The sequence below is a fragment of the Arachis hypogaea genome, chromosome 11, assembly GCF_003086295.3.
Source record: "Arachis hypogaea cultivar Tifrunner chromosome 11, arahy.Tifrunner.gnm2.J5K5, whole genome shotgun sequence".
Classification (NCBI taxonomy): Eukaryota; Viridiplantae; Streptophyta; class Magnoliopsida; order Fabales; family Fabaceae; genus Arachis; species Arachis hypogaea.
This window is the reverse complement of record NC_092046.1, coordinates 136,739,391-136,753,421: the sequence shown is the minus strand read 5'-3', so window position 1 is coordinate 136,753,421 and position 14,031 is coordinate 136,739,391. Positions and strand designations below refer to the sequence as shown.

The following is a 14,031-nucleotide window of genomic DNA, read 5'->3' as shown; positions in this document are numbered from 1 at the left end:
TATAATTTAAATGAAATATTTTCTATAAAACTAACGAGAATGATAAATAAATGTATTGATGCATCCACGGTTGATTTTGTGCCTCTGGAGTTTGTACTTGTTCTCCAGATTATCGATCTTGTTCTTGTACTGCTGTTATGTAGGACACTCCATTAATTATTTAACTTTAACCTCACAGTAGAACTACATTGAAGCTAAATGAAATTTTTTTGAATTCAAATAGGAGACTTTAAATCTTAAGGACTAAAATAGGATTACGCACAAACGTAAGAGACCAATTTAATACTTTACCCATTCAAAAATAAAAAAGAGTTTTCTGACTTTTTATCTTTAATTTATTTATAAGTTAATATTCTAATTTAACTTATCATTTCTTTATGTATGATTCTGTATTCCTTTTAATATATATATATATATATATATATATATATATATATATATATATATATATATATATATATATATATAATATGCTTAAAATTAATAATAATGATATTTTATTTATTCAATTACTAAGTATATTTAAAAATTGGCATGATTTCAATTATTTACATCTTATTTAACTATTTTTTATATTAATATTTTAAATACTTCTAAATTCTAATTGTATTTAATTTATATACTGATATATGTATTAAAATGGTTAAAAAACACAAAGAAAAATTTTATAAGAGTCTAATTATGCAAGGTTTATATGTAAGTAAACCTTGGGTTTGCCTGTGGTGAAATTGAGTTGAAATTTTTTTATATATAAATGAAGAAATTTTATTCTATTAATTGTTAATCATCCTACCATAGTTTTTTTTTTTTTTTTTTTTTTTTTTGGTATAAAGAGTAAAATGTTATTACGAGGAAGGTTAGGCAGTCGTAGAGTATATAATTATAGTAGAATGTTGAATTTGATTTTAGAAGCACGACTAGGAAATTGATATATGGAATTTATGTAAAAGAAAAGGAGTGTGTATATGGTGTAACTTGACCCAAAAAAAAAAAAAACAAAATATTGGCTAAGATTAAAGATTAAAAATCATTAACAATGTCAATAATCATAACATGATAATTATTAAGAATAAATATAATTTGTCAATTTTTACAAATTAAAAATAGTCAATTAGACTTAATTAATTCTAATTCAAATGTCATGACCTACTTACTAATTGAATTTCAATTTAGTAAAAGGTTATTAGTGTTAGAAGAAAGAAAATTAATTAATATCTCTTGATTAAAATGAAGGCTAAAAAATTTAGATATGGCATGCGCGTGTGTTATGCATTGCTATGGAGGATGGGGGTGCTATACATGGATGTGGGACAGAAGAAATCGGACCATCTGAATTCTGTTAAAAAAATTTGAATTACCAAATTGGATGGTCCGAGTTGTGAGAGAGAAAAAATTTGAAATTTACCATTAACAAATCGAATCGTCCGATTAGTGTTTTTTTTTTTTAAATACAAAGAAAACGGACCCTCCGAATTGGTATACAAAATATTTTTTCGAACACGTGAGTTGGTATAAAAGAAAACGGACCCTCCGTGTTCCTGTATTCAACTCCCTCGGTCCGAGTTGTACTCCCCTAATACCACATGCAGGTAAAGCTCTTGTACTCTCCATAAAGCTGCAACACACTAACCTCTCCTCCATATTAAAAATAAAAAGTGTAAAATGAACATACACATTAATAATTGAAGATCACTCGTATTCCTAAGCTAAGTCAATAATAAAAATTTAACCTATAATAATTAAATAAAGTATTTTATCAAATAGTTAGAGTGCATAAATTAAATATAAAACTTTATAAGGGACAAAAAATAGTAAAAACTATGAGATCAAATTCAAGATGAATGATATATTTATATTTTCAATTAGTCAAAGATTTATTTATCTTCGAATTAAAAAATTAGAAATTTATTTTTTTCCTATTTAAATAACCCAAATAACTATAAAATTATTCATGGTATTTATGTAGTTTATGAAGTTCATTTGAAGATATTATTTTTGAGGAAAAAAAGTTGGTTTACTTAAAAGATCAGCCAAAAAATGTAATTTTAATCCTAATAAAGTAAATTAATTCAATTTTATTTTAGACACTTTACAATAATTTTAAATATTATTTCAGTTAAATATGCATGACACATTTTTGTTGTTACACCTAACAATAATAATACTACATTTATGTTATTGAAATAAAAGATAAAATTTGCAATAAAGGATGATTTTATGTTATTGGGATAATTTGGCTTTATTTCAGAATTTGTAATTTAGATTTTATTTTTAAATAATGGAATCAACACTTTAGAATTAATCATTATTGAAGGTGATAGATATTTTATAGTTAAAAATTATAACTAATATAGTGTATTGTGAATGATATTTTTTTAATTGGTAAAAATGTCAAACTAATGAAAAAAAAGTTAAGTAAAATTGGATAGTTAATCTTTTTATTTAAAATCTTTTAATAATTATATATATTAGGTATAAAAGTGAAAAAAATATTTAAAATAAATCTAATTAAAATATATTACTGAAATAAGTACAAAATACTTAAGAAGAGGTGAATTGATAATAATTAAAGATGAATAATATTAACTAGTTTTTGCAGCAATAAAGCAAGAAAAATGAAATAAATTAAGGTTTAATTACTCTGTTAGTCCTTATAGTTTCATGAAATTTTCAATTAGGTCTCTATACTTTTTTTCTTTTTAATTGAGTCCCTACACTAAATTTTTTTTTCAATTAAGTCCTTCTTAGTAGTAATTGACTTAATTTTATAGGGACCCAACTAAAAAAAAAAAGAATTGGTATAGGGACCTAAATAAAAGGAAAAAAAAGTGTAGGGACCCAATTAAAAAAAAAAATTTGGTGCAAGGACTTAATTAAAAGGAAAAAAAGTATAGGGACCTAATTAAAAATTTTGCGAAACTATAGGGACCAATAGAGTAATTAAACCATAAATTAAATATGACATAATTAAATAGTAGAGAAAATTGAAGGAGTTGAAATAAACCAAATATGACAAGTTTTTAACTCCCTCATATGACTAAAACATATTATAAGGAGTTGAATTGTGCTTTTTGATCTAATTAAGAATTAAGACAATGAACATTTTAAATACATAACTCTCCAATTTTTTATTTCAAATTTGTTCACTCATGTAAGTATTTCATTTAATTACGAATTAAAAAAAATTTAACTCAATCTTGTAAACTCCGGTTAAATTAGTAGATAATTAGTCAATAAATTAGTTTTTAATAAGGAGGATTAGAAATGCGAATATTATATCAAATTATGGTAGAGCTCATCGAAACGAAAATTTTAACACTAATTTCGAAGAAAACGGTCCAAAATTAGACCGAATGGACCGAACCGGACCCGAACCGGGCTGTCGGTCCAACTGGACCAGCCCTTTTAAGTGAACCCAAGCCCTTCATCCCCTTCATTCCAACAGAAACGGAACTGAAGCACGTTTAGGGGAGAAGAGGGCGAAACATTACCGAAACCCTTACGGTGGTTTCCGATTCCCGTAACATCTTCGTCCGAGCTCCGATCGCCGCACCGTTTGCGGCCACGCGTTCACCGCGTCGAGCTCTACATTTCTACCGAAAAAATTTTACTAGTAACTTGTTTAATCACTCTCATCCCTCTTTTCCCCCAATTTTTGAATTTTTAATGGAAAGGTTAAATTTCTTTGATTTCTGATGTTTTAGGATCCAATTAGCTTGAGAAAAACGTTCACTCTTGCTTATGTGAAGTTTGGGTAAGGTGAGGATACGATAATTCTATTTTATTTTTATTGAATTTGAGCTTTGAGTATTAAATTGGATATATATATATATATATATATATATATATATATATATATATATATATATGTGTGTGTGTGTGTGTGTGTTATGAATGTGTATTAGGTTGTGAATAAATAATTGGAGCTTGAAATTGTGAATACTGGAACTTGGAGGGAGCGGATTAATTGAGGTTTTGAGGGCTGTGTTCTTTTAGGAAAATTGTCTTGGAATAATACTTGGGAATCGGCTAAGGTATGGTTTAGGTTTCTTGCATTTAATATATAATGTTCTATGAAAACTTAGGCTAGATGACCTAGGATAAGTTGGATTGCATGTGTATATTTAATACTCAGTATCCTGTTGATGAACATGGTTGGTTTGGTGCTTGTTGATTAACTGGTGATTTGGTAAACTATTTATTTGAGGTATAACTATTGTGGATGTTGTTGTGATAATGAGGTATTTTGTGTTAAAAGCCTAGGATTTGTAAACTATGATTCTTAGTTGAATTTTGGTTGTTGGATTTGAATATTGTATGAGTATAATTGTTGATCTGAGGTAGATTTATTGTGGTGATTGTTATGATGATGAGGAAGGGTATGTTGAATTGAAAGGAATGCAGGTTTGGACCCGAAAAGGGTAGCAAAGTCCGAGTTTTAGAGGAGATGCTGCCAAAATTTTATTAAAAAAAAATAGAGATTTTGTTTATATGATTATTTAAAAAGATTTAGATTCAAAGGTTATATGGTTGATTTTGAGTTATTAGGAAAATGAGCATGTTTTAAGTTTGATTCATTTGGAAAAGAATGAATTATGTTTTGAATTGGAACTATTGATGGACGGAATGTGAGGTGTGATAATGAAGGATAAGGATTGAATATGATTGATGTATAATGATGAATGAGATGAAATTGAGAATGATGTGGATGTTGATGAATTATAATTGAATTATTTATATGGCTTATGAAATTGAATAATCTGAGATACGAGATTCCCTGGATCAAGTGCCGTGGCTTGCCACCATGTGTACTAGGTTGAAAACTTGATACTCTGTTGACCCTACGACGTAAGTGTGATCGGGCACTATATAAATTTCCGGGAATGTTACCTCCATTGAGCAATATTGATTATTTGAGAGAAAGCTATGCATAGACTCTTGGGGATGCACGTCGGGGGACAGTCTAAGGACAATTCAGACTTGTCGGGTTGGCTGGATAACTGACAGATGAGCCTCATCAGCCATAGGACAGGCATGCATCATATGCATATTACTTGAACTACTTGCTTGTGCTTTAATTGGGTGTGCCTATATGTACTTGCCATGCTAAATGTATAGTTGTTACCTGTAGTAATTGTAACCTTCTTGTGTTTGCCTTTATCTGTCTATTTGTCTGTGAAAATGCATGATGGAGTTGGAGGTATGGAAGAATGGCAGTATGGGACTTAGATTTAAGGTTAAGTTAAGTTAGGTTTAAATGTTCTTAGAAAACCACCTTTTATGGCTTCTATTTAATACTTTAAGCTCTATAATATGAGTGTCAGCATTCTAGGATTGCCTCTGGCATTCCCAGGACCTTATATATTATGTGTGTGACACCTTTACCATACTGAGAATCTCTGGTTCTCATTCCATACTATGTTGTTATTTTTCAGATGCAGGTCAGGAGCCATCTCGTTAGGCGTCTGGACTCTTAAAACGGAGGGGTTACTGGGTAGTTTTGTGGTACAGATATATATATATATATATATATATATATATATATATATATATATATATATATATATATGTACTTAGCTTTCTCTCCGCTTAACTTGTTCTTTTTGATCCTCTTAGAGGTTTATGGAGAGGCAGGATTATGTATATGTACTTTGGGTTTTGGATATGTATGTATATATATGTAAATATTCTCCGGCCAGTCTTAACTTCACGGGCTGAGTTAGAGGCTTGTTATTTTGTATCTTTGGCACTCTATTCCTACTTCTGTCATCTTATGTTTAGTAGTTATGATTTTCTTAGCACGCAAGTCAACTCGCTCCTTGAGCGTTGCGCTTTTATTTTGCGATTTTTATTTCCTCTATTCTTCAAGGCTCCTAGCATATTATAATTCTTCTGTTATTATATGTCCTCATTTTATTTTAGAGGTTGTAATACCACACCACCTCTGTTTCACGACTTAAGCGTAAAGTTTTGTGTGGTAGGGTGTTACATTATGGTATCAGAGCAGTTCGTTCCTATAGAGCCTGAAAGATGGACTAATTGTACTTCTGTGCATTCTCTTTATATGTGTTTATGTGCTATTAGGATATCTGATTGATATATATGGCATAAACGTTTGTGAGCATGCATTTGGAACTTAAAGCATTAGACCTGAGATATTGAGACTGATCAACTTAATATCACTTGTTTGGTGTGTATAGGGACTAGATGTCGACTCGCAGACGCAGTCGCGGGTGAGGTAGAGGTAGGACAGGCACCGTTACTCCTGCCCCCATAGGAACTGATCCAGTAGACTTTATGGCTGTCCTGGGAAATATGGCTACAGCTATGCAGGCAATGACTGAGGCATTGGGTAATCAGATAAATCAGGGTAATCATGGGAATAATAATGATGAGGATGGTCCAATGACACTTGCTACATTTCTGAAAGTTCACCCTCCGACCTTCAGGGGAACCTCAAATTCCACTGATGCAGATAATTGGATTTAGGCTATGGAAAGGGCGTTACAGGCACAGCAGGTTCCTGAAGAGTAATGGGTTGAATTTGGAACTTATCAATTGCAAGGTGAAGCTCAGTATTGGTGACAGGGAACCTGACGTATCCTGCAGCCTGATGGTGCTGCGATCCCTTGGGAGGTTTTCCGAACAAAATTCTATAAGAAATACTTTCCTAATTCAGCCAGAAATGCCAAGGAACTTGAATTAATGTAATTAAAGCAGGGACATATGACTGTTGCTGAGTATACTAGCAAATTTGAGGAGTTATGTCGCTTTTCTCGTATCTGTCAATGTGCGCCTGAAGATTTTGCTGAATAGAAATGTATTAAGTATGAAGGAGGTCTTCGGAGCAATATTCTGAGTTTTGTTGTCCCAATGGAGATCAGGATATTTTCTGAATTGGTGAATAAGAGTAGGGTGGCTGAGGATTGTGTGAGAAAGGCGGCAGCAGAAAAAGGAAGTTTGAGGGTGCATTTTCCGAGGCCTTCAGGGAGGAACTTTGCTCCGAGAGGTAGAAATTTCAAGCGTGGAGGCTTTGTTCCATAGTAGACTCAGGGTCAAGGTAATTATAGAAGGCCGAATACTAATGCTAATCAAGGAAAAATGTTTGGGAAGCAGCCACAGCAGGATCTGAATTGTCAGAAGTGCAAAAAGTATCATCCTGGAGTTCTGTGCAGATTAGGATTTGGAGTATGCTATTCCTGTGGACAGCCCGGGCATATAGCCAGTAATTGCCCAGAGAAGAAGAATTATGAGACTGGTAGAGTGTAGCAGCCGGAGAGAGTATACACCACTTCTACCATTGGTGCTGAGGGATCTGAGACACTGATTATAGGTAATTGTGAAATAGCTGATAAAATCTTAAATGCTTTATTTGATTCAGGAGCAAGTCATTCATTTATTGCATTTGAAAAGGCCCATGAATTAGGATTGAGAATGGTAGTTTTAGGTTATGATTTGAAAGTATATAATGCTACTCATGAAGCTATGGTGACTAGGATAGGATGTCCACAAGTTCCCTTTCGAGTACAACAACGTGAATTTGTGCATGATTTGATTTGTTTGTCTATAACTGGTCTTGATATCATTTTGGGATTAGATTGGTTATCCAAGAATCATGTTTTGCTTGATTGTTTTGAGAAGTCAGTACAGTTTATGCTGGAAGGGTCAGAAGCATCGGTTGTGGTGAATAGTTACTATTTGAATTCTATGATAGTAAACTATTCTGGAACTGAATGTCAGAGTATTATGTTATTAACTGCAGGAGTATCAGGTGATGATCAGAGTTTAGAGCAGATTCCGGTTGTATGTGAATTTTCATATGTGTTTCCAGATGATATTAATGAATTTTCACCTAACTGGGAAGTTAAATTTGCAATTGAGTTGGTGCCTGGAGCCGGTCCGATTTCGATTACTCCTTACAGGATGTCACCTTTAAAAATGGCTGAACAGAAAGCTCAGCTGAAAAATCTGTTAGGTAAGCATTTTATCCGACCAAGTATTTTTCCGTGGGGAGCGCCAGTGTTACTGATAAAGAAGAATGATGGGAGTATGTGGTTGTGTGTCGATTATCAGCAATTGAATAAGATCACTGTGAAGAATAAATATCCGTTGCCTAGAATCGATGATCTAATGGATCAGTTACAAGGTGCCGGTGTGTTTTTTAAGATTGACCTGCGATCCGAGTATCATCAGATAACGGTTAGAGACGAGGATATTCTGAAAACTGCTTTCAGGACGCGTTATGGTCATTATGGTCATTATGAGTATACAGTGATGTCTTTTGGGTTAACTAATGCCCCGGCAGTATTTATGGATTATATGAACATGATTTTCCGACCGTATCTGGACAAGTTTGTTATTATCTTCATTGATGATATTATTGTTTATTCTAAGTCTGAAGAGAGGAACATGCTGATCACTTGTGAACTGTGCTGCAAATTCTGAACGACAGAAAGTTATATGCTAAGTTATCTAAATGTGAGTTCTGGAAGAGTGAAGTGAAGTTTCTCGGCCACGTGGTGAGTAAGCAGGGGATAGCTGTGGATCCTGCTATGGTGGAAGCAGTGATGAACTGGGAGCGACCAACTTCAGTGACAGAGATAAGGAGTTTCCTAGGTTTAGCGGGGTATTATCGCAGATTCATTAAGGGATTTTTACAGCTCGCCTTACCTTTAACTAAATTGACTAGGAAGGATACGCCTTTTGTCTGGACTCTGGAATGTGAAGAGAGTTTCCAAGCATTGAAGTATAGGTTGACTACTGCACCTGTATTGGTATTACCTGAACCAAGTGAATCGTTTGAAGTGTACTGTAATGCATTATCAGACAATTTGATTTTGATAATACATTCTTAAATGGGGCATTATCAGAAAATGTTTATATGCAGCAGCCTATTGGATACAATGAGGGACAACCATACAAAGTTTGCAAGTTGCATAGGGCCATCTATGGTCTCAAACAAGCCCCAAGGGCTTGGTATCATACTCTTGCCTCGACTTTGAGAACTCTTGGCTTTAGACACACAACTTCTGATGTGGCATTATTTACAACGAAAACAAATAATTCTGATGTCACTTACATGTTAATATATGTAGATGACATCATTGTTACAGGCTTTAATTCTATGGCCATAGACAGCCTAATTAAACAATTGAATTGCATTTTTTCATTGAAAGATCTTGGTTTGTTTCATTTCTTTTTAGGCCTTGAAGCACATTACTTACCTTATCAAACACTGTTGCTTACTCAGACAAAGTATGCGAAAGACTTAATACATCGTGCAGGGATGGGTAATTCAAATCCTATGCCTACACCTATGATGACATCTTTGAAGCTAAGGAAGAGTGACTCAAACCCCTATGAAGATCCAAAAGGATACAGGTCCATAGTAGGGGCCTTACAGTATCTCACAATTACTCAACTGGATCTTGCATTCGCTGTGAATAAAGTCTCACAATTTATGCATTCTCCAACCATTAATCATTGGAAAGCAGTCAAATGGATCCTTAGATATCTTTAAGGTACAATTCAAGAAGGCTTAGTGTTTTCCAAATGCACTGACTATCGTATTCTCTCCTTTGCAGATTCTGATTGGGCTTCAGACCTGGATGATCAGCGGTTGACTTCTGGTTACTGTATCTATCTAGGAACAAACCTAAAAGCTTGGAAGAGTGGCAAGCAGTCAAAGGTTAGCAGATCTACCACAGAAGCAGAATACAGGGCGATAGCCTCAGCGCAAACGGAGATCATGAGCATCCATCAGCTATTGGTAGAAATAGGAGTCCAACAACAAATTCTTCCAACAATTTACTGTGATAATCATAGCACCTATATGCTTGCTGCCAATTCTGTACTGCATAGCAGGTGCAAGCACTTAGAGATGGATTTACATTTTATCAGGGATTTGGTCAATGCTAAGCAGCTTTATATAGTCTATATATCGGCTCTTGACCAAGTGGCAGATTTATTAACCAAACCACTCTCAATATCCCTTTTCACCAAATTTAAGAGCAAACTTAGGATAGGGACTTATCCCTCCCTAAGTTTGAGAGGGGGGGATGTTGAGGGTAAGCCCACAAATAGAAACTAGTTTGTTAGATCAGTTGGTTAGTTACTAAAAGTGAAAAATCTGTTAGTTCTGTTTATCCACCTCAGCAGCACAACTAACTCTTATACTCTATAGAATTGTATATATACACGTGTATGCTTCATTGTATGAGATGATATAGAAAATAGAATCAATTCAATTCTGAATAACCAACTGATTTTCTTCTGCACATTGCATTGTTAACTGCAAGATTAGCCTCTTTGATTTAAGTCGTTTCAGCTAGAACTCCAACTGCTGAAGTCATATTGAGTCAATTCATTCATGTAACACATATAAACATTACATAGTTAGACTTTTCTTATAAAATTTCTCTTTGTTTGTGTTTTTTAGCCATTTTAATACATGTACCAGTATATAAATTAAATACTATTAGAATTTAGAAGCTTTTAACATATTAATAGAAAAAATAGTTAAATAAGTATGTAAATAATTAAAAATATGCCAATTTTTAAATATACTTAATAATTGAATAAATAACATGTTATTATTATTATTAAAAATCTTAAGCATTATATATATGACACAATATAAATATATGAATAAATAAATTTGTAAGTAATTAAAAGGGATACAGGATCATGGATAGAGAAATGGTAAGTTGAATTAGAGTAACGCTATATAGTTACTAGCAAATATTATTATTTTTGGCCAGTAATAATTTGTATCTATATTTATAGATATTTTACATATAGAAACATATAATTTGTATCTATATTTAATTATTTATTAGAATTTTACACACATAAATTAATATAATTTACATCCATATTTTTTAAAATTTGTACATATAAATTAATAAAATTTATTTATTAAAGATAATTTAGTATTTATACTGATTAAATAATAACCAAAACTACTAAAAATTGTTAACTCCAAAAATTTCTCTTAAAATATTAATTTACAAATGAATTAAAAAAAAGTCACATAATTCTTTTTTATTTTTGAATTATACAAGAAAAAAGCTCTCTTTAATATATAATATATGAAATTAGTTACCAATTTCCTCCATCAATTAAAAATCGCATATGCCTTAATTTTTTTAAAAACTAATTATATCAATTAAAATTAAATTCATATTTTTGATAATTAATATTTTTTTGTCTTAGCTAATTAATATTATTATTGATATTAAAACTCTTTTTATTTTTCTTACAGGACCCGTTAAGAAAAAAAAAAATCTAAGGAATCAAGGATCAACCCATATGCAGAGAAGGGTCCAATATGAGTGACTTCTCCTTCCTAAGCCGCCAATTTTGTAGACCACCTCAACTTGCCAAACTGCTTCTCCAATATAAAGACAAAATGGTACATGTATTACGAAAAAAAAAGATATTATAAAAATATCTATAAATTTAAAGTTGTACCGTATAACTCACCTTATTTTTACCTAGTTATTTAATTAAACGTTGATTTGATGGTTTTTAATTAGACCGGTACATTATTATTATTGAACAACTCAACTCAATAGTTAAGTTTACCTATACACTTCTAAGACTTCGTCCGTCTATCTAAGATCTATGTGGCTTGAAAAATAAAAACATTAGCTATAAAAAAAAAAGTTAGAAAATTATTTTTTTAATGAGTGAAGTATCAATTTAATTTTTAAAATATTTTATTTCAGACAAATTAGTTTAGTCTCTAAAAAATAAAAAATATTAAAATAATTTCCAATATTTATTTTTGTAGAATAATCTATATTAATATCATTAGTAAAACACAATTTTATAACATCATTTTAATACAAACGAATCGTTACTCATTTAAAATTTTAAAATAAGACATATATTAGTCCTTCAAAATATATATTAAAATTAGATTCATTATTCCTTGAAATGTTTAGTAAGTAGGTAAGAGAGGCCTTCTCCTGTGAATTAGAAGTCTCACACTAGTTGTAGAACTGATTGTGAGAGAAGTTGTTCTGTTTGTTCTTGGGTGGTCATCTCTATTCCCCTTCTTTTTAGTCTTTCTTGGACAAGTGATCCTATGCATGTCTTATACTTGGTTATTATAGTCTTCATTTATGTGATCTCATGCCTCCTTATGGGTCAATTTAGGTTGGTTTTTAATCCTTTTTGCTAGCTTTTCAGTGATTCAAAAATACATCAGCTTGATTGCCTGCAATGTAGGGGCCAGGATCATACCAAAACATGGTAATATTATCGCTGTAGCCTAATTCTTTAAAGATGATCTACAAGTCACGTTTATTTACCATATCCAAGTCTATTTTAGAAAGCTTATCCACTTTTCTATGCATATAGTTCAAAACTCCACCCTTATCTCTTACAAACCTGCCCTATGGTGAAATACAGAGACTACAAACTTATTCATCTGATAAAAGCCAAATAAACTTAAATTAAGTAAACACAATTTTTTAACTGTAATATTACAACACGTTTAATATTTATGAAGTTTTGTATTAAACTATTATAAAATATTTGAAATATTTCACACTATTTCCATGCAAAGTAACATTTCTTTCACAGGAGATTCTATGGTGCTTACAGTTGAGAAAATCATACTATGTTGACTATTTGTGTCGAAAGAAGAAGAGTGCTATGTGATTTTGTGTGCTTGTCTCTACTTCACACTGTTACCATTACACACATAGTCACCGTCACATACACAGTTTTTCGTTTCTTATTATGAACTAAATTACAGCTTAATATTTTGATTAGTTTTTGAAAAGTTAGAATTCATTTTTGGTAGTGGGCTGAATCTATTTATTTTTAGACTACTAATTGGACTTATAATTATTAATATTTTTTGGACCAAAACTTGGTTGAAATCATATATAATAAATATATATAACCCCTTGAAACCTAAAAAAAAATATATAACCCCTTAAGTATGGTTAAAAAAAGAAAGATATATAATCTTTTTTAATGTAATTTTTTATAATTAATATCCCATATTTCCATAATACTGAAAAGAAAATCATATATAGAGCGACAATATTAAAAAATAGGAGTGACATTATCATATTTTTAATCTATAACTTATTTTTTAAAAGAATTGATTATTTTTTTTGGTAAATAATTTTTAATATGATATTTTTTAAAATAATTTAAAAATTAATTAAACATACAATACATGTATTTATGATTAAATACATAATAATTAATTTTTAATATGTACATAACATTTTTTATATACTAAATATAAATTTTTACTCAAATTCTTAAACGCAAGATATCATATTCTCATCACTTCTAATTTCATCGAAAATAAAATCACTATTATTCACACTTAGTTCATTCTATACATTACTATTAGTAATAATTTTTTTCTCATTTTTATTTATTTGTTTTATTTTTCTTAATTCAAGAACTTATTTCTATATTAACTCCACCAATCTAGCTAACAAATCTAATTCATGTTGCTAGCTAAATAAAACTGCAATTATTACAAGAAATCTACAATTATAAATTGCCAGGGCCTCATCATCTTCAAATGTGGTGACCTGAAAATCTTCCGACATTAATTGTACTGCTGGAACGCTGGTCACTTTAAACACTTCCGAATTTGCAGCTTTAACATCTTTCTTTATCGCATTGTTGGATCTGGGTAATCCATTCCTTCTTACAACCACATTGACCACGACTTGAGCAGTGTCTTATGGGTTTTTTCAGAGGTCTTGTGTTTCTAGGATTCCTGATTTTTCGATCTTCATCATTGTTATGTCGTCGGGACAGCCTCATATGCTGGACGAATTCGGAGAGCTTACCATCCTGAATTGCTTGTTCCAAGGCATCTTTTAAGTCAATACAATCCTCGGTCTTATGATCATATGATTTATAGTAGTCACAGTATTGAGATTTGTTTAACGAGTCCCTAGGCTGAATTTGCCTTGCCTTTGAGAGGATATCCCTATGAGAGACTTGTTGATACACTTCGGCAAGTGAGATAACCAGAGGTGTGTATGT

At 31.4% G+C, this 14,031-nt stretch overlaps 1 long non-coding RNA gene across 1 annotated transcript; it reads left to right on the top strand.

The window, feature by feature from the left end:
- The first annotated feature begins 3,435 nt into the window (after nt 1–3,435).
- LOC140175981 (uncharacterized) lies at nt 3,436–5,752 on the top strand. Its single transcript, XR_011867112.1, has 4 exons — nt 3,436–3,613; nt 3,705–3,759; nt 3,906–4,034; nt 5,436–5,752. It is a non-coding gene; the product is annotated as an uncharacterized lncRNA (long non-coding RNA).
- The last annotated feature ends 8,279 nt before the right edge of the window (nt 5,753–14,031 follow it).